This window comes from Neltuma alba, unplaced genomic scaffold (genome assembly GCF_004799145.2).
Source record: "Neltuma alba isolate B1F8T4 unplaced genomic scaffold, ASM479914v2 tig00011777_pilon, whole genome shotgun sequence".
NCBI lineage: Eukaryota > Viridiplantae > Streptophyta > Magnoliopsida > Fabales > Fabaceae > Neltuma > Neltuma alba.
In genome coordinates, this window is record NW_021636400.1 from 559,231 (window position 1) to 580,880 (window position 21,650).

Genomic DNA, 21,650 nt, shown 5'->3' on the forward strand with positions numbered 1-21,650 from the left:
AAACATTTATACAAAAAGGATCGGTTTCACAGGAATAAAAAGTTTCAAAATTAAGAACCATTATAATAGTTGAAAGGCAAGACTCAACCTCTTCTTTCTTTTTGTGTTCTTTTTCCTTGACTTCCTTCTTCCACCTCTCCTGCAACAATCCATAGTACAAAATTAGTTTCCCCAAGATAAAGGTTCAAAAATTAAGAAGCATCATAATAATATAAAGGTGAGCCTAAACCTTTCCTTTTGTTTGTATTCTTTTTATTCATGTTCTTCCTTTGACGTCTCCCACAACAATTAGTTTGCACAAAAAGGATTAGATTATCAAGAATAAAAGTTCAAAAACTCAGAACCTCTATAACGACAATTTAAGGGTCAGCCTTAACCTTTTCTTTCTTGTGTTATTTTTCCTCATGCTCTGTCTTCAACCTCTCCTGCAACCATCCATCATACAAATGAATCAGCTTCCTCAGAATAAAGGTAGGAAAACTAAGAACCACTATAATAGTATAAAGATGAGCCTCAGCCTTTCCTTGTGTATGTGTTCTTTTTCTTGATGTTCTTTCTTTAATCTCTCCTACAACAATCCATTGCATAAAAGGGATTAGTTTCTCAAGAATAAATGTTCAAAAACTAAGGCCTATTGTAATAATTCATAGGTGAGCCTCAACCTTTTCTTTCTTTCTTTTTTTTGGTGTTCTTTTTCCTCGTGTTCTTGCTCCAACCTCTCATGCAACAATCAGTTGTACAAATAGAATTAGTTTCTCTAAAATAAAGTTTAGGGAACTAAGAACTATTAAAATAGTATAAAGGTAAGTCTCAGCCTTTCCTGTTGTTTGTGTTTTTTGCTCATGTTCTCTCTTCAATCTCTCGTGCAAAATCCATTATCCAAAATGGATCAATTTCTTAAGAATAAAGCAATAGAAATAGCATTAGAAAAAAGCATGAACCAACTAACTAAATCTTCACTTGCTTCAGAGGTCCATAGTTCATATAACAAATATAAATTCTTTGCAACAGGGCATGCCAACTCAAAATAGCATGGTTAATGATGATACCTTGAACTTGTTTAAAGGCATATGCTCATGGAAGCAGAAACTCCTCACTTTTTCATGGTCTATAAGGTGAAAATATATATCCCTTCTAATTTGTTGTGCAACATGTTCACCTTGTACCGCCTGAAAATAAGTGCTACTAGTGAATTGTTTTTCTCAAAACAAGTGATATTTAAATTGTAGTCTAACTTAGCAACTCATAGCACTATACTCTGGAGATAAATATAAGACACAAAAAAGTTATCAGTGATCAAGAAAAAAGGTGGGAAACTAAGAACCTTTATAATAGCTAGAGTCAGCCTTTTTCTTTGTGTCCTTTTCTTCTCTCTCTTTCTTCAACCTCTCCTGCAATAATCCATTATACAAAACGGATCAGTTTTCCAAGACTAATGATTGTAAAACAAAGAAACGTTATAATAATATAAATGTGAGCCTCAGCCTTTGCTTTCTTTTTGTGTTCTTTTTCTTCATGTTCTTCAATATCTCCTGCAACAATCCGTTATACAAAATTGATTAGATTCCCAAGAATAAAAAGAATTGAAATAACACAAAAACATGTGATAGACTAACGAAAGGCATCCTCCCTTACCTAAGAAGTTCATAGTTCAAAGACCAAGAGTTTGAAATTCATTTATCTAATTACAACTCAAGATGAAGACACACGATAAATTGATGATTGGAAAAGATTAAATAACATTAGTGAGGAAGCTAATTGCATCAGCTGTTAGTCTATGCCAAGCTATTAGGTATCCAAATATATGACTAACTGACTAAGTAGAACTCAAATTTGCAATTAAATAACTAGAATTTTGCAGTATAACTTGAAATTAGTTCTTTTTAAGCCTCAAGTATAAATCAAAATAGCATCTTACCCTCATATGTTCAGCAGTGTCTTTCTCATCAAAATTGTATATTGTTTGCCCTTGTCACTTTCACCTATGTACACCTAACATATGAGCATTTGAATACTTGATGAATTTAAAGGGAGTGTTATTAAACCAAGGATTGGTCTGCGGTAACGGTGAAAAACAGAAATGGTTAGTCATAAAAAAAGAAATATTCAAAGGCTTAAGGAGACCACACCATGCCAGCCAAAATAAAATAAACTGCCTCCTCAACACAAAATTTTTCCTCTAATAGCACAATTATAAACTGATATAAAAATAGAGTAGGAAAGAAAGAGACAGAGAAAATAGATAGGATAGACTAAGAGATAAATAACAATTCCTTTACCCATCCACAATTATATAAGGTGGACATCAACAGAATGAAAACCTACAATTTCCATATTCTTCTATTAATTAAAAATTTGGCTTGATGGAAGTTATAAAATACTCCTAGGCAAAACTCAAGATCCAAGATAAGAGACAAATGGCAAAGTGGAGAAGTGACAAAAGCCCAAGGGGACCAAACAAAGGAAATGTAAGAGTCACAAGCAAAGGCAAACCAAGGTAATTCAACATCTTTCCTATCAAAGTGACTTCACATGAATCAAGTTTCTAAACCCCATGTCAACAGGTTTAACAAGGTAAATCTAAGCTAATAGTCCCTCACCAATGGCAAGTGTTTAGCTCTTTCACTCAAAGTCTCTAGGTTTGTGTCTACATTCAAATCCACCTTATCTAATCCCTTTTCCATAAGCTTGGCTATAATCTAGGTTCTTCACCGCTAACAATCAAATGTTAAACACAGATCAAAAGGACTTTTATTGGATGGTAAAGTAGGCTTGGTTAAGAAACAAGTGGGGAACAAAAGAAAGGATATCAAAACACAAAGTAGATACTTTAGAAAATCGAGAGCCATTTAAAAAATCATGGGATAGATAGAACATGCATACAATAAATTTGAGGCCTAGAATCATAGCCACTTAATCAATGAAAGGGAAATATGCATAAACAAACAAGGATATCATCTCTCTTCTTTTTCTTTCTTTCTTTCTTTCTTTTCCTTTCCTTTTTTTTCCCTCCATCTTTTTCCTTTTTTAAGTTTTTTCCAACTTTTTTTTTCTTTTTTTCAATCTTTTGCGACTTTTTTTTTTGGCCTTTTTCAAGCTTTTTCAACTTCCTTTTTTTTTTTTGCCTTTTTCGAGCCATTTTCAACTTCTTCTTTTTTCCCCCCTTTTCCTATGTTTTTCTTCTTCTTCTTCTTCTTCTTCCAAACCCTTTTGTCTTTCTTTCTTTCTGACTTTTTTCCCTTCCTTTTTCTTTCTTTCTTTTCCCCTCAATCATACAAACTTCCCAATCAATAAAATACAATCAAAGCAAATAGGCCATCAAACATAGATATGCATTCCTATCTATCCCATACACAAATGTTAGACTCTCAACAATCTAAAATACCTCAATATGGTAGGAATAATTTATGAACTTTTTCTCTGCTATGGGTTTTGAAAGAAAAGATAATTTAAAGGCTCAAAGTGGTTAACCGAGGTAGGCTATTTGGATCTAGCTATAAACAAATGAATGCCTGTCTCATTTCCATGTCTAGCAAATGCAAATATGTGGTTTCAAACAAGATACAAGCCAAGTTCTAGAGGAGGGAAAGAGATAGGTGGTACACATGAAATGAATACGAATAGGCCCAAAAATCTCACTAGGTCATGACTACCAACTCAGGTTTCACCTAAAGCCAAAACAATTGCCATGTAGCTTTTCTACTCAACATATAATCAATCACTTATCAATTCAAGAATGCATCCAAACCAAGGATTACCTCATACTTGCGATTTTGACATCCAAAACATATTTTTTGTCTTCTTTTTTTTTGGTTGAAAATTTCCAATTTTTTCCACCACAAAATAAAGCAAGCACACAAAACTCAAACCTAAAAATAAAATGCCATCAACGCCAACTAATGCATTCAATCCACCCCAGTCAAGTAAGAAACAACACAATGTAAAAGTGTAAAAGGAAAGTGTACAACCAGGCCAAGCTAAGTGGCATCCTGAACAACCAGCTCCTCCATGTTATGTGTGGTAAATCCCTTATCAAAAGACTTCAAAAAGCTAGCTCCATTAATCTCCTTCTTAATCTTCACAAGACAAAAACAAAATAAATTACTTGAAAATGAACATGCATCTTTAAATGAAATTTTGATAAAGCGACCAGGATGCATTTTCCTAAAAGTTAAACCATCTATGAAGTTTTGTATTTTAAAAATTTAGGATGCTCATTCTAATTATTAATCATTAAATTTATGGATGCTTCATAAAATAATTTGGTCACAGTCAACTTATGCCCCCCTTTTAACTCACCTTACATCAAATGTCATTAGAAGGGAGTATTTCAACCAAAATACAAGTCAACTCAAGCATCGCATTATACAGATCATGATACAGAGTTTGTTACCTTTTGAACTTGATAGATGCAATCAGTATAAATTTATCCAACCCCTCATAGTGTCAAGAAGCAAAATGAACTCTCAAAAATTATATTAATTATTAAATGCTCTATTTACAACTCTGGAAAGGAAACAAAAACATTTTATCACCCAGTATTACTAAATGCTATGATCTAATCACCAAGGTTTGCAAACAGATACAAACAATGTCAACTTCAGATTGTGCTCAACTTTATTGGCTCACTTCTCTCTACTTAAAACTCTAGAAAGAAAATCCAAAGTATTGCTCCTAACTGATGTGTGCAGAAAGTTGCTAAAGAAATGCCAAAATATTTACAAACACGCACAGCAAGTGAAGAATCAAAGGGAAGAAGAAACTCACATCATGAAGACCAGGCTCAGCCTCGGTAGTGAGGGAGTCAGAATCGGACCCAGAAAGGCTGGGGTTACAATTGGCATTGGTTTCGGACGAAATCCTCGGCCTTTGGCTTTTTACGGGCCGATGAGTGAGAAAGAAGCATAAACAATAATGGCAAATTTGAGCTTCGGGAGACGAGAGAAACAAGGGGAAATGCAGAAGTATTAACGATGGCCAAGCCATCTTCACCGATCAAATCACCACTCGCTGGCTCGAACTTTGCCGCTTCTCCCTCAGTTGCGGCTCCCTACTTCACTCTGTCGTCATCCTCTCCAGCTAGTAAAACTCAAGGATGCTAGAGAGGAACTTACCACAAGAACTTTCAATCAATCAGAAGTTGAACACGTTGAAGGGGAAAATTGCATCTCTGAATCTTCTAATTGCTTCGTAGGAAATGAAAAGCTCGCCAACGGAACTATTTCTTCTAATTGCTTCCCTGATTAGGATAGAAAAAGCCCGCCACAACGGAACTATTTCTTTCAATGGTAAAATCCAATTAACCTTTTTTTCAGTGATAAGAAGACTAACATTTTTTTATATATATAAAATTGATTTATAATATAAGGATTAGTTGTCTTTGATTTTGTGGACTAAATGAATGAATGTACTTAGACATTTTAGGAAATAAAACAAGTACTTTTTAAAATTAGATATGGATAAAAGAAATAACGCACTCCCTAAATCAAAGCCGAATCACTTGTTTTATTGAAAAGATCAGACAAAAATAAAAACAACATGGAAAATAACTGCTAAAAACGAACCAGACCCTTTATTTTATCTTTCTTTTGAAGTAACACAGACAAAATTTAAAAGAGTAGTTTTATGATCTACAAACTAAAATGTTATTTATTGATGACATTAACCACAAAACTATATTTATTTCTCTATATAAAATTCATAGAAAATTATATTTTTCATAAGTTATAAACTATATAAATTGTTGGCAAAGATACTATATAGAATATTTGTTTAGAGTACTTCACAGATGCATGAATCTGACATATAAACTAAGTATATAAATGAAAAAGTTAAAAAATTTGTTAACTTATTTAAAGTTTGTCAGCTGCATCATAACTACATTTGAATTTTGATGTAAAGATTTATGTTAAAATTAGCAAAAATAAATATTCAGAATTTTAATTTAGACACGCATTTAACTTCTCAAATATTAATAATATATCATTTGTAAATTTTCACTATAGTCTAAAGCAAACTTAATATATGCAAGCACTATATATAGTTTAAAAAATTATAAATTTAATAGATAACATAGATTATCGTCTTATGTTTAAAATAAAATAAATCTCAGAAATAACTCATATATTTAAAATCAAGGAGAGTTATAAAATGTTATCGTTGGAAGGGATTCACAAATAAAAATTAGCTATTACTTCATTTAAAGTATTAGGTATGGTAGAAAGTGGGAGCCATCCACATTCCTCTTTGCATCTCAACTTTTTCAATTCTCTATAGTGTTGTTGAGTTTATAAAATTTGTGAATAAAATTTTGTTACTTCTATATGCTGTAGTTATGGTGTCATACCCACAGAGTAGGTGGATAATGTCGAAAGAAGGTAAAAATGACAGCTGATTAATTTTTCTTGATTTTGGAGAGAGACATATTATAGGCGCCGTTTTGAGAAGTGGAACCCACACACACTCCTTCCTTTCATCTCAATTTTGTCAATTTTTTTTAACAATGTTCTTGAATTTAGGTTAAAATTTGCAAAATCTCCTGAATTTGGACCCAATTGCATATAACTCCTTAAAGTTTCAAAGTTTAACTTTAACCTCCCTGATATTTTAATTTTAGTCATTAAGCCCATTGCAATTAATTTTGTCGTTAAGTTACTGACGAAAATTGCCACGTCAAATTAATGTGGATGACATGACACCCTCCATGCCATTTCTGTAAATTTTCACTATAATTTAAAGCTGACTAATCTATCTATTAAAGCTCATAAGATTAGTTCTAGTGGTAAGGATGAAATGGGGTATATGTAAATTGTGTAAGGCCATGGTTTAAAGGCTATCATACTATTTTTTTTTCTTTTTTTTTTCGTCTTGTTCTTCTTGTCAGAAATGCAAAACAGAAAGAAGCCATTTACTTAAATACGATTTTTTAATACTTTTTCTATATTTTACATTAATTGATTTGATACCTCCAAACTAATTATGGATGTTACCATAATTATTATTTGTTATTAGTGGTTTTTCATATCAGTTTAAAAATCTAAAACATGCAATTGTAAATTATAAAAAGTCATGATTGGGAGTGATATACTAGATAGAAATTAGTTGTCATTTAAAATATATATTAACTGTCACATGTAATTTCTTTATCCTCAAAAGAATAAAAAAAACAAAAGAAGGGACTTATAAAGTAACACGAATATGTGTTTTTTTTAATATTTTATAATAATTAATAAGATAGTATGAAACAAATTATGAAAGTTAATAATACACAGTCAGCCAATAATATGAATATGAAGGCAATAAACAAGTGTTTGCAAGGCAATCTGATATAACTAGCATTGTTTATTTTTCTTTTGGCTAGAAATATAACCATTACTATCTACATTTCTAGTTCATCAAAAGAAATCCAATAAAAACGAAATTTTTTTTACCATGGATAAATTCCTTTTCTTTCCGTCTATATAACTTGAAACTATTTAAAACCTATAATGGATTCAATGTTTCACATATTTTTAGTACTCTGTAATGGAATCAATCCTTTACATATTATCTATGATCTATTGGTCTTCACTTTTACATTGATCTTGCTCTTTTCTCGAAGCCTTCAATCATAATATGGTTGAAGCCTCCACTTCTTATTTGGCTTTTAAAATATGAATGAATGATGATTTCTTTGCAACTTGAGATTTTGCTCAATATGTCCATGTGGAAGTAATACCCTTCTCCTTCTACAAGAACATCCACCAAAAACCCATTGAAAAAGAGTCACTTTTTTTTCATTGGAACTCTTCCTTTAGCAATATTTGCATCGAGTACGATGTCATTCTACATTTTGTGTGGAATGTTTCCCAAATTATGTATAAGAGAGTGGCAAGATCAAAAGGAAAGAAAAATTGCATTAATTGATATAAATAGAGTGATGTTAGACTCACCTTTGGTATTTTGATAATTTGATGGTAAGGTTGTATCATTAAAGCTTCTTTTAAAGTCTTGCTAAACATTTATGATTTGTTTTCATAAGTGACTTGGTTATATGTAGAATGGTATTGAAATGGTGTTGTTTAACTCATATATCTAGTTGAAGGTAAGATGGGATGAATTGTTTTTTTTTTTGGGGGGGAGTATGATTTTCAATAAAGAGGTGGTGCTTTTAAAAAGTGAGAAACTGTAGGTTAAGTTTTGTCAATTCTATTTGCTATGCTACTGGGTTTATGTGTCACATCTAGAATTTTTAGGCCTAGAAGTACTGAAATTAGCCTAAAATGAGTAGGCTACCAGACTTTTTTTGACAGAGGTCTCGGAGATTTCCTATAAGGACAACAGGATTCCCAAGGATTAAATCGCAAAGGAAAAGTTTTCTGGGATTGAGAAAAAAGGAAGTTAGAGACTCAAAAGAAGTCTCGAGACCCAGGAATGAGAAATAGAGATAAATGTAGGCCAAAGGTTATATTAGAGGTCTCAATGAGGTGAATTTTGAGATTAAGCCAAACCAAGGGTAAAATCATAATTTTTTAAAGTTTTAGACTGGTAAGGGCAAAAATGAAAATTATGCCTGAAAATATGAGAAAAATCCAAGAAAATGGGAAATAGTAGGTTAAGGCCTGAACATTTTAGAAAAATTTCAGAAAAATAGGAATAACGTTCAGAGGCCTGTATGAGGCTAAAAATGACGAAAATGCCCTTGGAAGGAAATTGTGGGCCCAGAGTTTTGATTGATTTTGAATATTATTAAAAATGAATTATTCAAAGTATAGGGAGGCCTCAGATAATTAAAAAAATGGAGAAAAATACTTGAGAAATTATCACAGGTTTTAAAAATAATTCTGTCCCCAAAAAGCGAAAAGGTTGGCTTTAATAGAATTTAAAGCTTATTTACATACTATCCAGGAAAAGTCAAAGTCAACTATCTAGAGGTTGACTTTTGACTTAAGAAAAATTAGAGAAATTTCCCATGATGAATAAATAGTATTAGTACCCGGAGATAGATTCTCGGAGTTGTGGACCGGTAGAAAGAATTTGGTAAAAATCACTCCGAAATAAATATTATTAATTATTTTAATGGAAGAACAAGGAAAGAGCATCACTCTCTCTTTAGACATGTTATATAATGCCATGTGGATTTATTTGAGGTGAGAAAATGGTGCCATAACATGTCCCAGTGGTCCTGAAAAAGTCAGGACCCTAAAAAGTACCCTATATAGTGTAGAATGACAAGATAGGTGGAGAAATGCTTAAGGGTTGTATTTTGCACCAATTTTATATTAATTTCCTCTCTATTTTAATGCCTTAATGATAAAGGAATATGGAGGAGACAAGTGAATGGTTAGATGGAAAAAGAAGGTATTACGTGTACGGTTGGATGCAAGACACGTGTATGGTCAGATGCAAGACACGTGTACAGTTGGATTAAAAGCATGTGGATTGATGATGTAAGCATGATGTCATCATGATGAGGTAAGCATGATGTCATAGAACACTTGTCACCATAGATTAAAAGAGAAAATGGACGGTCCAGATCAAGCCACACATTTTTAAGATCAACGACCTAGATTCAGTCTTGTTTTCTATAAATGCCCCCTCTCCTCCCTCATTTTCGTCCAACCTAGAGGTAAACCTGAGGAAGCTCTAGCAAAATAGTTTCTAGAGAGGGAAAGAAGAGGGAGAAAGAAAGTCCAAGTGGTCATATGCAAGATCAAGCTCTAAAACAAGGTATGTTTATGGTTTTTGATGTAGTTTTGACTACCTTTGTTGTTGTTGAGCTTGGTTATGGATTTTAATAATTTTTGGGAGCTTGAAACCTTAGGGGGTTATGCTGCATAAAATTTTTAAGAATAGGGAAAAATGAAATTGATGTTAGAATAATGTTTAAAGGCTTGAAAGGAACAAGTATCAAGTGGTTTTAAGTTGAAATTGGTTGAATTTCTTGATTATGTAACTCGAGTAATATTTTGCCCAGGGCTGATTCTTGGGGCTAGGATTGGATTTTGCTGATTTTGATGCTTCTAATGTGTTTAAAATGAAAAATTGTGCTGGGTAAAGGTGAGAAAACAAGTTTAGAAGCATTAGAATTGAAAGTGGAATGTTGAGCCCTAAGACCCTATGTTCGGCCAGATCAAGTTGAGCAGGGAGGAGTTTGATTTTGATTATTTTGAGCTTGGAAATGGATTCTACATGCAAAATTATGCGGGAATAGTATGTGGAATTAATTTTGGGAAGGTTGGAAATCAAGCTCAAGAGTTAGAAGCTAATATAGTTCAAAGAAAACAAAATATTGATGTTGTTGATTACCATAGCTCTAATGAATGAATGGAAATGATGTGTTGGTGTATTTAGGGCCATGAGACATCAAGAAAAAGGAATGGCAAAGGTTGAGCAAGCAACCTCAATGGTTGGAAGTAAAAAGGAGCAAGTTGAAGAGCAAGAAGAAAGCTTAAGGATACAAGGTAGCAAACTTACCTTTCTTGTGTGCTTGATGTGTATGCGTGTATGTGTTATGAATGCCGTGATGTGATTAAGCTATGCTACTAAACTATGATTACTATGTTTAGTTAATTATACCTTGGCATTATATTATGTGAATATGAATAAAATGGCTTACTTTCCATGGCATTTCACCATGCATAAACGATAAAGTTGTGTACAAAAGCGTGTCATACAGTTGCATCCATTTTGCATGCACAAATGGTAATGTTTGCTACTAAGATTCTCTCGAATCTCACCCTCTCTTAACCAACCATAATAGGTCATATGATCAAGTGAAGGATACATGAAGTGGAAGCAAGGAAAGAAGAAAAGATTTGGCGAAATTTGTTGTATTACGTTGTACACTGTATATACCAATGTATGTTATAAACGTGCCATTGATGGTATGTGATGATAAATGATGATGTTGGCTTGTGTAATTAGCTATGATAATGTATGGAATAGTTAGTGTATGAATGGAATGGTATTATGTATGAAAAGTCCTAATCATGAACTATTAGTGCAAGTTAGGGGATAAGCTATCCCTAACTGAGCAACAAATTAGTGATAAAGTTGAAGTATGACAAATGACTGACTTTGCCCATAAAATTTAGCATGATTAAAGTATACACCCTGAGCTTTAAAACAAGTAGTAGATCACTTAAAACGAATATGTGTGCTAAGAGTTATGATTGCTCAAAGTTGGATTGATAATCTGGAATTTAACTAGTGAACAGTAACCTGAGAACCAATCGCAAAGTTCAATCTACGGGCTTATTTTGTGAATTGCTTAAACCATAACACTTCTAAATGTGTACCCTGAGGGTTAAAGGTAGGATGTTTTATTTTGGTATTAGAACAAAGGTTCTGGCAATTGTTTAAACAGAACAGAGTTTTAGGTAAAAGTTCTGACAAAGGTTTAACGGAGCATTGGCTCAAGCAAAGCCCGGTATGAGTGAAATCCCTATCAAGGAAGGTGACAGGTTATCGGGATTAGTGCAACTAAGGTTCTGAGATTAAAGTGATTCTCTAAGGGAAATGGACACATAGGAGAAGTAAGGAATTACAGAAAATAACCTAAGAGATAGGTAGTCACTGCTAAGAGACTCCCCTAAGGAAAAGAATGGTTGAGCTGGGAAAGCTTGAATAGGATATGAGTCAAAGTTAAAAGACTCCTCCAAATTATAATGACTGATTGTACAGTGAGCCAATTAGGGGTATGAATCAGTGCCCCAGTAGGAGAACTAAGTGGCAACGTAAACCTTAAGTAATCGATGTGACTTCGATAGAGGCAAGGTAACAAGACAGGATGCTTGAGGTTTGTTCGAATCCCTGAATAGAGGTAGAAACCCTTAAGGGATGGTAAGCCAAGAGGGACAAATGTTTAATGATATTGAACTCAGAATTAATAATAAGTTAGGTGCATGACCTCAACACTACACAGCAAGGTGATTGAATATTCGCTATGTGATGTGATTAGTGTATCATGATCAATACCTGACCATAAGAATGATTGTTCAGAAAGTAAAGAAACTAAGAAAGAGTAGAGTCAAGCAAGATCCCTCTTGAAGATAGAGTTGAACGGAAATAGATGAGAATGTGATAATTGATGGTTGCACTGGGAACTATTTTATAGAGAGAGATAAGTAAGTTTCCGATGGTGCTTAGACGTACGATAGCGTTTGGGACTAGTACGTATTTCTCTATCTCCCTAAGGCATCAATGAGAAGTGCGACCATAGCACTTAGGCCAGTAAGGAATTTAAGAGGTGAGATTATAGACGGATGCCACTGTTGTAGTGATCAAATGAGTCAGGTCAAGAGGCTCCCCAGATAGGGATTTGACATTCAAGAATATGCTGGGATAAAGATTAAGTAACCAGTAGGTCTTGGCCATAGAATGTCTTTCAAATTGGGAGGTGGTTCTCCGATGCAGAGTTAACGCTACTCTACTGAGAGCGAGCTGTTCTCTGAAGAAAAGGAAGGGAAACAGTTACAATGGGGTTGACAACGTTATAAAGGTAACAACTCGTCCTCCCGAAGCAGTAGAGTTGACGTTGTACCTATGAAAGTGGTTGAGTTGACTGGCTCTGGTGTGAGCAATGTGTCCTTCCACGAGAAGAGTAACAGCAACTGCGGAAAGGCTCACGGAGTTAACCTTACCCCAATGAGAGCGAAGTTGGCTAAGAGTAATGAAAGGATGGAATACTTAAGAAGATGATAGAGATGATCTTACAAGACCTCTCCGTGTAAGATGAGAAAGAAAATCGTAAGACATGGCAGACTAGCATGAATATGATGACAAGCTCAGAAAGCTATGGATACAAACTAATGGCCTGGAAAATTAAAGGGGCATAATGAAAGGGAATTGGCCTGAGGTAGCTAAAAGTTAAGAGAAAAGGAAAGACAGGAAAGATGAATGATTCTGGAGTTGACAGAAAAAATTGAGTAAGGCCTAAGAAGACAATACTGGGATTTGTGAGCAGTCTTGGGGAATAATCAGTCAAGTTACTAGCTGAGAGTAGGTGACTTATTCCTTAACTCAACCCACTGGTCTAAAGGCTCCTAAAGAGTGGACATGGCTCAGGCAAAATGGGAAAGAATCTAGAGTCACAGTAGATCCTGAATAGGCTTATGGGAGAGCACGGTAGCTCTCAAGGTCACAGTAGACCAAGCCTAAAGGAAGGTTATTGAGCCATAAAGGTGGTATCTCTTTGAAGTGTGAGAATGAGACGACTAGGAATGAGTCTAAGATGAGAAAACCTCCTTAGGTTGATTGCTTAGTGCATAGAGAGTACCCTTGACTTTTCCACAAACACTATTATTGTTGAAGAGGCCGATCTCAATTCTGTTCTAGTCAGCGAAGGGAAAGTGAGAAAATTGAAGTAAGAGCTATAAGTCCTGAACAATATGCATTCAAGTAAGCTATATGTGAAATAAGAATGTGAAAGAAAGGAGACAGACCCTTAAGGTAAAGATGAGAATGACAAAATATGTCAAAAAGACCTGATAAAAGCAGGGTTAAAGGAACTTAGAAGGCCATGGTATAGTAAAATACCATGAAAACAAATACATTGTCTTGGCATTATTATGAGAGAATGGGCCTAAAGTACATGAAAAATACGAGCAGTGATGATAAAATATGTAAAAGCAAAGGCTATGCTCATATAAATGACAGAAAAGTAAGAAAGGGAAAGCTAAAAGGGAAAGCTATGTAAGTATGAATTCCAGGATTGAAACCTGACAATGAGGTATAATGAAAAGTTAAAGAGGCCAGAGTTGAGTATAAGTACGGATATTCTCCTCAGTTAACCTCTCATTAAAGGTAAAAATAGAGGTTTGACTCAAAAATTTTGAGAACGAAATTTCTTTTGAGAGGGGAAGCAAGTATAATGTGACATGTCATAAAACATCAAAACATCCTCAAATCACATAAAACCATATTTTGCATCACACCAAAAGAGAAACATCAACACCTTCACATTAACATGTTTCTATGGATTTGGCCAAAGCACAATCAAATGTCATAAATTCAACCATTATCACCACATAATTTCTCAATTCAAGCAATAATCAACATAATCACATTAAACAAGCAAAATAAACAATCAAATTATAATTCAATGCTACTGGGATTTCCATGGAATCTCATTCCCCTCAATGATAAATAATCAATAGGAACCTCGAGGATATGTTCAAGAACAGGGAGATGGTATATCGACAGAAGGAATTATGTTATGGAAGTATATGGAAGCGATTTACCATCTTTGTATATGTATGACATTTGTTGTGTAATATTATGCATATGTATGAAGCATGTTGAAATGTGTATCAATGATATGGATACCTTATATTTAAATAATTGCTCAAGGAATTATGGTTAAAGTATGTGTTGTATGATGAGAAAAGCTAGATGAAAGGAAAAGAAAAAAAAAAGCAAGAATAGTATGAGAAAAAGGGATAAAAGTTGACTTTTTAGTAGTAAAGTTTGACCAACGTGATTTTGAACAATTGAATGAATCTGGATCTCCAATTTGGCATATTTATAGATCTCATTTTTAGTTTTAAAACAAGTGGTAATTCATTAAATTTGTAGTTTTATACAGAAAGTTGTGCCCTTCTAAAGTTGGACATAAATCCTGAAAAATTAAAAAATAACCAAATGAACAGTACTACTTTGAGCGAGATCTGGGATTGATACATAAGGTTGGATACCAATGAGTATTTTTTTCCCTTTAAATATCATGTCAAGAGCTTTCCATAGAACTTGGAACCATTTCGTTTCGATTTTTTTATAATTAGTTATGAATTTTCAAATTTGGCCCAAATTGCTGCGAATAGTGTACAGAAATCAGAAAATGAAAATTGTGAGATTAAAATTTTCTCACACTTAAGGCTTGTATAATGATTCTGAATGGTTCCAATGGACGTATAATAAGGTAATAAAGGAGGTGTGACATTATGAAATATATAAAATCTGTGGATTTGTAAATTTTTGTTAACTGTGCCGTTTATGAAATCTGTGAGTAAAATTTTGTCAATTCTATGAGTTATTCAATTATAATATCACAAAACTACTTTTATCTAATATCAAATAGGTACAATGCCAAAATAAGTAAAAGTGATGGGTAATTAACTCCTCATATGTGTGTGTAACAGATGAAGTTAACTACAAGAATAATTATTATAATAAATCTACTATTTTCTATGACGAAAAAAGGATAAACTTTGTATTTTTTTAAATACAAGGCAAGAAACAAACATTAGCATGTCACTAATTTCCAAAACACTTGTCTAAAATTTTGAATAAAATTGTAATTAAAATAATCTTAATTTATAGGGAAAATATATAAGTACAAGCATATGATAAATTAAACATAATTATATGCAAGATATATTTTTAATATATAAAACTGATTTATAATAGAAGTATTAGTTATCTTCGATTTTGTGTACTAAATTAATGAATGTACTGAACAATTGACAGTATTTAGAAGACGACAGGTCAAAAAGTGAATGAAAGTAAGTCCAGGATATTCTTCTCTAGCAATGTGCATCATACTAGGCGGCAGGAGATTAGCAAATTTCTAGACTTCACACCGACAGCAAATCTTGGAAAGTATTTAGGTGTACCTCTGAACCATAAACGAGTGTCTAAATCTATCTTCCAGCATATTTTAGATAAGTTGGATAGCCGGCTATCTAATTAGAAAGCCAGCTCGCTGTCAATGGCGGCTAGGCATATGTTGGTTAGCTTTGTCGTTTCTGCCATCCCTGCTTACACAATGCAATCTACGCTATTGCCTGTTCAAGTTTGCGAGGAAATTGACAAGAGGTGTCGCGGGTTCCTTTGGGGTAATACAACCACTTCAAGGAGCATGCATGTTGTAGCTTGGGCAGACATATGCAGGAGGAAAGAAGCCAGTGGCCTCGGCCTTAGACATGCAAAACATCAGAATTCAGCTTTTATGATGAAGTTGGGATGGGGACTGGTCAAGCGGCGAGATGATTTGTGGGTTAAATTAATGAGAGAGAAGTACAAGTGTGAGGAGGATGTGCTTCCTAAGGTTGATGCAAAGCAAAATGGCTTGCAAGCCTAGAAAGGAATACAAAGCAACTGGGAGTCTACTCTACGTGGTATTGGTTGGAGGTTAGGGGATGGCAGAAAAGTGAAGTTTTGGGACGATAGGTGGGTACCCCACTATGAACCGTTGATCCGCTATACGCCAATTCCTGTTCCTCCAAACATGCGTGAGGATAAGGTGTCAGTTTACCTCTCAGAGTCCGGTCATTGGTTATGGCATAAGTTTCTCGACTACCTTCCTGCTGCGGTTTTACGTGATATTGAACGTCACTACCCTTTCGTGGCCGACACCAGAGAGGACGAGCCAGTGTGGCGTGTTACTAGCACTGGTGCGTTCTCAGTCAAATCAGCTTACTACCTACAATGTAACAACGATGAGCTGCGTTCTCACGGAGTATGGTGTAGGATATGGAAGCTTCTAGCTCCTCAAAGAGTCAAAATGTTTCTGTGGCTATGCGTGAGGTAGAGACTTTTGACAAGCGAGGAGCTTGCAAAGTAGCACAAAATGTGAACTTTGTGACGCACCGATGGAGCATATCATGCATGCACTCCGCGAGTGCCCAGTTGCGCAAGCTTGTTGGCTTTTTGCTACCCTAAAGCAACTTCATGGCAAGTTCTTCTCTTTCGAAGATATAGGGAGGTGGGTGGAGTGGAATCTTGGTCAAAAATGCACGGTGGAGGCGACAAAGTGGAGCGTGTTGTTTGGGATCTTGTGCAGATGTATTTGGTTGAACAGGAATGAGGGCATCTTCAAACAACAGGCTGTTGGTCATCGTCAAGTGTTAGCGCAAGCCAGAGCTGTAGCTTCATGGTCAAATACCAGGAGAGGTACCATTGATAAGCATGACAGACACAGGTTCGAGCCTCACTGGAATTCTCCATATGTGGGGTATGTCAAACTCAATGTGGATGGAGCCTGCATGGGAGAAAATAGGCTTGCAGCTTGTGGGGTAGCTGCAAGAGATCATGAGGGGGTTGTCCGCGACGGCTTCATGTTCCATATCGGTCGAGGCTCTAGTCTCCACTCAGAACTGTGGGCGGTGCTAGCTTTGGGGTCTCAAGAGAGCTTGGGACTTACAATGGCGTCAGATTATTATTGAAACAGATTGCTGGGAGGTCGTTCAAACAATTATAACTGGGTGGACTGAGGACCACTGCGAAGCAGCCATCCTTAGCCAGATTCAGGAACTGCTGTGCAGCGACTGGACTGTCAAGATAGAGTGGTGTAATAGAGAAGCAAATCGTGTTGCGGACGCGCTCACAAAAGAAGCCTTGAACATTGCAAGTGGAGCTGTGTTTTTCTGTCAACCCCCCCGACTTTCTGCTGCATCTTCTTAGTTTGGATAGCTTGTTAGTTTTTCCTGATCTTTGCTTTGTATCGAAAAAAAATTAATGAATGTACTTGAGCGTTTTATGAAATAAAATAAATACTTCTTTTATATTAGATATGAATAAAAGAAATAACACAGTCTCTAAATCAAAGCCAAATTTCTTTTTTTATTGAAAAGATCAAACAAAAATAGAATGCCCTTTATTTTATCCTTCTTTTGAAATAATACAAACAAAATTTAAAGGTATAGTTTTATGATCTACGAACTAACATGTTATTTATTGATCTACAAAAGTTCTTTAACGTAACATTGTCAAGAAAAGAAGCTACCCAAACAACAAATAAAATAAAAGTACCATTAATATCTAATATATCGCTTACACAATTTACAATAATACCTTAAAATGGGAAGACGCCGAGTCCGCCTCAATGAAGTCTTATTAATCATTTTTCATATATTCAAACATCATATGGGTGCCCCTTTCGTATTTGTTTGGTAGAACTATCTCCGAAAAGGCAAAGTCAAGGTGTGAATTGAACAGAGGCGTTTGTTTGAAGTTGTGAATGTGAATTGAGGCGTTGATAGCATCATATGGCGGTTCTCGTTTGGTGGAGCATTGCGGACGAAAAGTTTTTGTCTTGATGATTAAATTTAATGCCGATAATAGTAAATTAGTTGTAATCCTAATCCATATGAATAATGTTTTTTCCAGAACTTTTTTACCACCTAATTACTTTGGATCTGATATGAGCATATGATATAATGTGAATCACATAAATTATGACAAATGAAATAATTTGGTCATAAAAAAAAAAGTTGGTAACCTGTCAAAACGTCAAACACATCATGACTCCATATTATGGTCGATGTCAAAATTAGATATAATAATTATGTAAATCCGTTATAATAATATTTTTAATTTAAAGGCATGATTTAATTTCTCAAAAACAAATAACTCAGATCCACCTATTTGTCATTTGTAAATTATCAGTATAATTTAAAGCAAACTAATCTATTCAAACTTATATAAGATTAGTTTTAATGATAAGGATGAAATGGGGTATATGTAAATTGTTTAAGGCCATGGTTTATAGGCTATGATACTTTTTTTTTTTTGGTCTTCGTCTTGTTTTTCTTTTAAGAAATGCAAAACAGAAAGAAGCCATTTGCCAATAATTAATATGACTTTTTATACTTTTTCTATATTTTACATTAATTGATTTGATACCTCCAAACTAATTATGAATTTGTTTTAAAACAAATTATGGATGTTGCCGCGATTAATATTTGTTATTAGTAGTTTTTCATGTCAGTTAAAAACATACAGTTGTAAATATTTTATAAATTATAAGAAGTCATGATTAGGAGGGGCATGCCAGATAGAAATTAGTTGTCACTTAAAATATATTAGTTGTCAGATTTAATTTCTTTGTCCTCAAAAGAATAAAAAAACAAAAAGAAGTAACTCGTAAAGAAACATAAATATGTGTTTTTTTAATATTTTATGTTAATTAATAAGATAGTATGAAACAAATTATGAGAGTTAATAAAACACAGTTAGCCAATAATATGAACATGATGGTAATAAACAAGACTTTGCAGGGCAATCTGATATAACAAGCATTGCTTATTTTTCTTTTGGCTAGAAATATAACCATTACTATTTACATTTCTAGTTCATCAAAGGAAATCCAATAAAAGCCAAAAAAAAAAAAATTTACCATGGATAAATTCCCTTTCTTTCAGTCTACATAACTTGAAAACATTTAAAACCTATAATGAATTCAATCTTTCACATATTTTTAGTACTCTATAGTGGAATCAATCCTTTACATATGATTTATGATCCACGGATCTCCCTTTTTTATATTGATCTTGCTCTTTTCTCGAAGCCCCAAATCATAGTATGGTTGAAGCCTCCACTTCTTATTTAGCATTTAAAATAGGAGTGAATGGTGATTTCTGTATAATTTGAAATTTTGTTCAATATGTCCCTGTGGAAGTAATACCCTTCTCCTTCTACAAGAACATTCATAAAAAAAACTAATTGAAAAAGAGTCACTTTTTTTCATTGGAACTCTTCCTTTAGCAACATCTGCATCAAATACAACGTCAATCTAAATATTCAGTGGAATATTTTCCAAATTATGTATAAGAGAGTGGCAAGGTGAGAAGGAAAGAAAAATTGTATTAATTGATATAGATAGAGTAATGTTAGACTCACCTTTGGTATTTTGTTGATTTGATGGCAAGGTTGTGTCATTATTCTCAGCATTGAAGCTTCCTTTGAAGACCTGCTAAACATTTATGTTTTTGTTTTCATAAGTGACTTGGTTACTTATATGTAGAATGAGTCTTGAAATAGTGTTGTTGAACTCTTATATATATAGTTGAAGATAAGATGGGATGAATTTTTTTGGGGGGGAGGGGGGAGTATGATTTTCAATAGAGGTGGTGGTTTTGAAAAGTGAGAAATTGTAGGTTCGGTTTTGTCAATTCTATGGGTTTATAAAACCTATAAAATCTGTAGATTTCTCACTTTCTGTTAAGTTTTGTCAATTCTGTGTGCTATGTTGCTAGGTTTATAAAACTTATAAAATCTATGGATTTCTCAGTTTCTGTTAAGTTTTATCAATTCTGTGTGCTATGTTGCTGGGTTTATGAAATCTATAAAATTTGTGGATTTATCAGTTTCTGTTAGCTGTGCTGTTTACAAAATTTGTTAGTAAAATTTTGTCAATTCTATAAACAATTCAATTATAATATCGCAAAGGTACTTTTATTTAATATCAAACGGGTACAATACCGAAATAAGTAAAAGTGATAGGTATTAACTCCTCATGTGTGTGTAGGATGTGAAGTTAATTACAAAAATAATTATTATAATAAATCTGATGGTTAAAAAAACAAGATAAACTTTGTATTTGTTAAATACAAGGCAAGAAACAAACATTAGCATGTCAATAATATCCAAAACAATTGTCTAAACTTTTGAATAAAATTGTAATTAAAATAACCTTAATTTATAGGGGAAAAATATAAGTACAAGGACATGATAAATTAAATATAATAGTATGCAAGACATATTTTTAATATATAAAATTGATTTATAATATAAGGATTAGTTGTCTTCGATTTTGAGTGCTAAATTAATGTACTTAAGCATTTTAGGAAATAAAATAAATACTTTTTTATATTAGATATGGATAAAAGAAATAACACACTCCGTAAATCAAAGCCAAATCATTTTTTTATTGAAAGATCAGACAAAAATGGAATGCAAAATGTGTACTAGTAAAACCGAACCGGGCCCTTTATTTTATCTTTCTTTTGAAATTGTACATACAAAATTTAAGAGTATAGTTTTATGATCTACAAACTAACGTGTTATTTATTGATGACATTAACCACAAATCTATTTTTATTTCTCCATATAAAATTCATAAAAAAATTATATTGTTCGTAAGTTATAAACTATATAAATTGTTTGCAAAGAAATAGCAAAAAATCGTAAAAAAAGACTTTAAAAATAAAAAAATTATAAATAAAGACCATTACAATATTAGTATTGGTTTTGATAATAATTGATAAGTAAATGACAACAATTTTTGTGAATGGGTCTCTGCATGTGATTTTTTAATTTTTAAGGTTTTTTTGTGCGATTGTCTCAAGAAATAAACTATATAAATTATCTTTTTAGAATACTTCACAGATGCATGAATCTCACAAATAAATTAAGTATATAAATGACGGAAAGCTAAAAATTTTGGTAACTTATTTAAAGTTTATCAACGCATCATAACTCCATTTGAATTTGCATGGAAGGATTTATGTTAAAATTAGTAAAAATAAATATTCAGAATTTTAATTTAGACACTCATTTAACTTCTCAAATATTAATAATGTATCTGAAGTTGTATTTTTAATCACTATTTGTCACTTGGACATTTTCACTTTAATCTAAAGCAAAGTGAATATATGCAAGCAATATAGATAGTTTAAAAAATTATAAATTTAGTAGATAATATGGATTGACATCCCAGAAATAACTCTAAAATTGGTAGATATCATACACGTGGGCCCCACGCACTTCCCTCTTTGCATCTCAATTTGTGAATTCTCTTATCTCTGTATTGCGCTGTTGAGTTTATAAAATTTGTGAGCAAAATTTTGTTAGTTATATGTGCTATAATTATAGTGTCATGAGACTACTTATAGAAAGATCGACAATATCAAAATGCTTGTTGATTAATTATTAGTAATTATTTTGTTATT